Raw genomic sequence first — 5000 nt, 5'->3', positions numbered from 1 at the left:
TGAGGACGCAGACCTAAGTAAGATGCGAAATAATCATAGCCACCCCATCTGGGAACCGTACCCCGGTTTTCTGGAGATCTGGAGGAAGAATTAAAAGTTTTAGTGTGGCAGGTGAAGGTACTTAATGGTTCCATGGTGTAATGGTTAGCACTCTGGACTCTGAATCCAGTGATCCGAGTTCAAATCTCGGTGGGACCTTTCTTTACTTTCCTCTCAGTACTGTATTAAAATTATTTAACCTTCTTCCAGATGTGAGCTTTTCAAATCCATAAATGCTGCTTCCATACCTTTGTGTTCTGTCGCCCCAAGGTGCAATTAGTTGAGAACTTGGATGAAAACTCATGCCTCAAAGAAACCCAGAGCAGTCACATCCCCCCGGGAGCCATAATGCCAGAAATATGGGTTATCCAGGATTAGAAAATAAAGTTAAATTGCCTCTTTCTTCCAGAAACAGTGCCAGCTCTGGCTAGTATAGAGTGGATTTCCTGATTGGTTAACCTCTGTGAATATCCCTGGCTTTTGCAGCTCGGTGCAGATTATGGTGTACGCTGCTCTGTGCCTATGTTTCAGATCTAGGGAAGGATTAAGGCAAGACAGCAAGGGTCAGTTTTGTAGTTCTTCCTGTTCACCCTATTCATCACAGAGTACATCTGATCCCTGGGGATCCCTCCTCAAGGATTGTATTCCAGATTGTCCGCGCAACATCTTAGCAGGTGGTAATACAGCGCCCATACTGAGAGAGGGACGAGAGGTTCTCCTGCATTGAAAGGGGAAGCGCTGATTAGTTAGCTGGCGCCAGGTACCTGCCTCAACCAATCGATATTCTGGGCATGTAACGTGAGCTGAAAGAGCAAGTAAAAGCAAAAGCTACGCAATGGCAACAGTGGGATTCGAACCCACGCCCCCGAAGAGACTGGAGCCTTAATCCAGCGCCTTAGACCGCTCGGCCACGCTACCACATGGTGTTGCAGCTTTCCGACCCTACCTGGGGACACAGACCTAAGTAAAGGGCAAAACAAGCATAGCTTCCCCTTCGGGAATTCGGAGCCTGGTCACCTGCATGACAGGCAGGAATACTCACAACTATACTAACGAGGAACAACCTATGCCTGCTGCTCCATGGTAATGTCCTTAAAGGGTCAGCGTTTAATAGTTCTGAAGGGAGAATTAATCGCTTTAGCTCAGCGCTAGGGATCAAAGGTGTAATCTCGTTATACCTCTGGAAACAGCAAAAAGTGCCTAATGGCAGCGGTGGGATTCGAACCCACGCCTCCAAAGAGACTGGAGCCTAAATCCTGCGCCTTAGACCGCTCGGCCACGCTACCACACACAACTGCTGCTTTTCAACCCTATCTGAGGACGCAGACCTAAGTAAGGGGCGAAATAATCATAGCCACCCCATCTGGGAACCGTACCCCGGTTTTCTGGAGATCTGGAGGAAGAATTAAAAGTTTTAGTGTGGCAGGTGAAGGTACTTAATGGTTCCATGGTGTAATGGTTAGCACTCTGGACTCTGAATCCAGTGATCCGAGTTCAAATCTCGGTGGGACCTTTCTTTACTTTCCTCTCATTACTCAGTACTGTATTAAAATTATTTAACCTTCTTCCAGATGTGAGCTTTTCAAATCCATAAATGCTGCTTCCATACCTTTGTGTTCTGTCGCCCCAAGGTGCAATTAGTTGAGAACTTGGATGAAAACTCATGCCTCAAAGAAACCCAGAGCACTCACATCCCCCCGGAAGCCATAATGCCAGAAATATGGGTTATCCAGGATTAGAAAATAAAGTTAAATTGCCTCTTTCTTCCAGAAACAGTGCCAGCTCTGGCTAGTATAGAGTGGATTTCCTGATTGGTTAACCTCTGTGAATATCCCTGGCTTTTGCAGCTCGGTGCAGATTATGGTGTACGCTGCTCTGTGCCTATGTTTCAGATCTAGGGAAGGATTAAGGCAAGACAGCAAGGGTCAGTTTTGTAGTTCTTCCTGTTCACCCTATTCATCACAGAGTACATCTGATCCCTGGGGATCCCTCCTCAAGGATTGTATTCCAGATTGTCCGCGCAACATCTTAGCAGGTGGTAATACAGCGCCCATACTGAGAGAGGGACGAGAGGTTCTCCTGCATTGAAAGGGGAAGCGCTGATTAGTTAGCTGGCGCCAGGTACCTGCCTCAACCAATCCATATTCTGGGCATGTAACGTGAGCTGAAAGAGCAAGTAAAAGCAAAAGCTACTCAATGGCAACGGTGGGATTCAAACCCACGCCCCCGAAGAGACTGGAGCCTTAATCCAGCGCCTTAGACCGCTCGGCCACGCTACCACATGGTGTTGCAGCTTTCCGACCCTACCTGGGGACACAGACCTAAGTAAAGGGCAAAACAAGCATAGCTTCCCCTTCGGGAATTCGGAGCCTGGTCACCTGCATGACAGGCAGGAATACTCACAACTATACTAACGAGGAACAACCTATGCCTGCTGCTCCATGGTAATGTCCTTAAAGGGTCAGCGTTTAATAGTTCTGAAGGGAGAATTAATCGCTTTAGCTCAGCGCTAGGGATCAAAGGTGTAATCTCGTTATACCTCTGGAAACAGCAAAAAGTGCCTAATGGCAGCGGTGGGATTCGAACCCACGCCTCCAAAGAGACTGGAGCCTAAATCCAGCGCCTTAGACCGCTCGGCCACGCTACCACACACAATTGCTGCTTTTCAACCCTACCTGAGGACGCAGACCTAAGTAAGGGGCGAAATAATCATAGCCACCCCATCTGGGAACCGTACCCCGGTTTTCTGGAGATCTGGAGGAAGAATTAAAAGTTTTAGTGTGGCAGGTGAAGGTACTTAATGGTTCCATGGTGTAATGGTTAGCACTCTGGACTCTGAATCCAGTGATCCGAGTTCAAATCTTGGTGGGACCTTTCTTTACTTTCCTCTCATTACTCAGTACTGTATTAAAATTATTTAACCTTCTTCCAGATGTGAGCTTTTCAAATCCATAAATGCTGCTTCCATACCTTTGTGTTCTGTCGCCCCAAGGTGCAATTAGTTGAGAACTTGGATGAAAACTCATGCCTCAAAGAAACCCAGAGCACTCACATCCCCCCGGGAGCCATAATGCCAGAAATATGGGTTATCCAGGATTAGAAAATAAATTTAAATTGCCTCTTTCTTCCAGAAACAGTGCCAGCTCTGGCTAGTATAGAGTGGATTTCCTGATTGGTTAACCTCTGTGAATATCCCTGGCTTTTGCAGCTCGGTGCAGATTATGGTGTACGCTGCTCTGTGCCTATGTTTCAGATCTAGGGAAGGATTAAGGCAAGACAGCAAGGGTCAGTTTTGTAGTTCTTCCTGTTCACCCTATTCATCACAGAGTACATCTGATCCCTGGGGATCCCTCCTCAAGGATTGTATTCCAGATTGTCCGCGCAACATCTTAGCAGGTGGTAATACAGCGCCCATACTGAGAGAGGGACGAGAGGTTCTCCTGCATTGAAAGGGGAAGCGCTGATTAGTTAGCTGGCGCCAGGTACCTGCCTCAACCAATCGATATTCTGGGCATGTAACGTGAGCTGAAAGAGCAAGTAAAAGCAAAAGCTACGCAATGGCAACAGTGGGATTCGAACCCACGCCCCCGAAGAGACTGGAGCCTTAATCCAGCGCCTTAGACCGCTCGGCCACGCTACCACATGGTGTTGCAGCTTTCCGACCCTACCTGGGGACACAGACCTAAGTAAAGGGCAAAACAAGCATAGCTTCCCCTTCGGGAATTCGGAGCCTGGTCACCTGCATGACAGGCAGGAATACTCACAACTATACTAACGAGGAACAACCTATGCCTGCTGCTCCATGGTAATGTCCTTAAAGGGTCAGCGTTTAATAGTTCTGAAGGGAGAATTAATCGCTTTAGCTCAGCGCTAGGGATCAAAGGTGTAATCTCGTTATACCTCTGGAAACAGCAAAAAGTGCCTAATGGCAGCGGTGGGATTCGAACCCACGCCTCCAAAGAGACTGGAGCCTAAATCCTGCGCCTTAGACCGCTCGGCCACGCTACCACACACAACTGCTGCTTTTCAACCCTATCTGAGGACGCAGACCTAAGTAAGGGGCGAAATAATCATAGCCACCCCATCTGGGAACCGTACCCCGGTTTTCTGGAGATCTGGAGGAAGAATTAAAAGTTTTAGTGTGGCAGGTGAAGGTACTTAATGGTTCCATGGTGTAATGGTTAGCACTCTGGACTCTGAATCCAGTGATCCGAGTTCAAATCTCGGTGGGACCTTTCTTTACTTTCCTCTCATTACTCAGTACTGTATTAAAATTATTTAACCTTCTTCCAGATGTGAGCTTTTCAAATCCATAAATGCTGCTTCCATACCTTTGTGTTCTGTCGCCCCAAGGTGCAATTAGTTGAGAACTTGGATGAAAACTCATGCCTCAAAGAAACCCAGAGCACTCACATCCCCCCGGAAGCCATAATGCCAGAAATATGGGTTATCCAGGATTAGAAAATAAAGTTAAATTGCCTCTTTCTTCCAGAAACAGTGCCAGCTCTGGCTAGTATAGAGTGGATTTCCTGATTGGTTAACCTCTGTGAATATCCCTGGCTTTTGCAGCTCGGTGCAGATTATGGTGTACGCTGCTCTGTGCCTATGTTTCAGATCTAGGGAAGGATTAAGGCAAGACAGCAAGGGTCAGTTTTGTAGTTCTTCCTGTTCACCCTATTCATCACAGAGTACATCTGATCCCTGGGGATCCCTCCTCAAGGATTGTATTCCAGATTGTCCGCGCAACATCTTAGCAGGTGGTAATACAGCGCCCATACTGAGAGAGGGACGAGAGGTTCTCCTGCATTGAAAGGGGAAGCGCTGATTAGTTAGCTGGCGCCAGGTACCTGCCTCAACCAATCCATATTCTGGGCATGTAACGTGAGCTGAAAGAGCAAGTAAAAGCAAAAGCTACTCAATGGCAACGGTGGGATTCAAACCCACGCCCCCGAAGAGACTGG

General features: G+C 47.6%; 11 non-coding genes across 11 annotated transcripts in view; 4 read left to right on the top strand and 7 right to left on the bottom strand.

Annotated features, from left to right (window-relative positions):
* Positions 1-126: 126 nt before the first annotated feature.
* TRNAQ-CUG (transfer RNA glutamine (anticodon CUG)) lies at positions 127-198 on the top strand. The gene has a single exon. It is a non-coding gene; the product is annotated as a tRNA-Gln (tRNA).
* A 677-nt stretch (positions 199-875) lies between these two features.
* TRNAL-AAG (transfer RNA leucine (anticodon AAG)) lies at positions 876-957 on the bottom strand. Its single transcript has one exon. It is a non-coding gene; the product is annotated as a tRNA-Leu (tRNA).
* A 286-nt stretch (positions 958-1243) lies between these two features.
* TRNAL-UAG (transfer RNA leucine (anticodon UAG)) lies at positions 1244-1325 on the bottom strand. Its single transcript has one exon. It is a non-coding gene; the product is annotated as a tRNA-Leu (tRNA).
* A 155-nt stretch (positions 1326-1480) lies between these two features.
* TRNAQ-CUG (transfer RNA glutamine (anticodon CUG)) lies at positions 1481-1552 on the top strand. Its single transcript has one exon. It is a non-coding gene; the product is annotated as a tRNA-Gln (tRNA).
* A 684-nt stretch (positions 1553-2236) lies between these two features.
* TRNAL-AAG (transfer RNA leucine (anticodon AAG)) lies at positions 2237-2318 on the bottom strand. Its single transcript has one exon. It is a non-coding gene; the product is annotated as a tRNA-Leu (tRNA).
* Positions 2319-2604: 286 nt separating this feature from the next.
* Positions 2605-2686, bottom strand: TRNAL-UAG (transfer RNA leucine (anticodon UAG)). The gene has a single exon. It is a non-coding gene; the product is annotated as a tRNA-Leu (tRNA).
* A 155-nt stretch (positions 2687-2841) lies between these two features.
* Positions 2842-2913, top strand: TRNAQ-CUG (transfer RNA glutamine (anticodon CUG)). The gene has a single exon. It is a non-coding gene; the product is annotated as a tRNA-Gln (tRNA).
* Positions 2914-3597: 684 nt separating this feature from the next.
* On the bottom strand, positions 3598-3679 carry TRNAL-AAG (transfer RNA leucine (anticodon AAG)). Its single transcript has one exon. It is a non-coding gene; the product is annotated as a tRNA-Leu (tRNA).
* Positions 3680-3965: 286 nt separating this feature from the next.
* Positions 3966-4047, bottom strand: TRNAL-UAG (transfer RNA leucine (anticodon UAG)). Its single transcript has one exon. It is a non-coding gene; the product is annotated as a tRNA-Leu (tRNA).
* A 155-nt stretch (positions 4048-4202) lies between these two features.
* Positions 4203-4274, top strand: TRNAQ-CUG (transfer RNA glutamine (anticodon CUG)). Its single transcript has one exon. It is a non-coding gene; the product is annotated as a tRNA-Gln (tRNA).
* Positions 4275-4958: 684 nt separating this feature from the next.
* TRNAL-AAG (transfer RNA leucine (anticodon AAG)) overlaps positions 4959-5000 on the bottom strand; it is an 82-nt gene continuing 40 nt past the window's right edge. The window contains exon 1 of the tRNA in view: positions 4959-5000. This exon is cut by the window's right edge and continues 40 nt beyond it. This is a non-coding gene — a tRNA (tRNA-Leu).

This window comes from Hyla sarda, chromosome 4 (genome assembly GCF_029499605.1).
Source record: "Hyla sarda isolate aHylSar1 chromosome 4, aHylSar1.hap1, whole genome shotgun sequence".
Taxonomy (NCBI): domain Eukaryota; kingdom Metazoa; phylum Chordata; class Amphibia; order Anura; family Hylidae; genus Hyla; species Hyla sarda.
The sequence above is the reverse complement of the archived record's forward strand: the minus strand, read 5'-3'. Positions and strand labels throughout refer to the sequence as shown.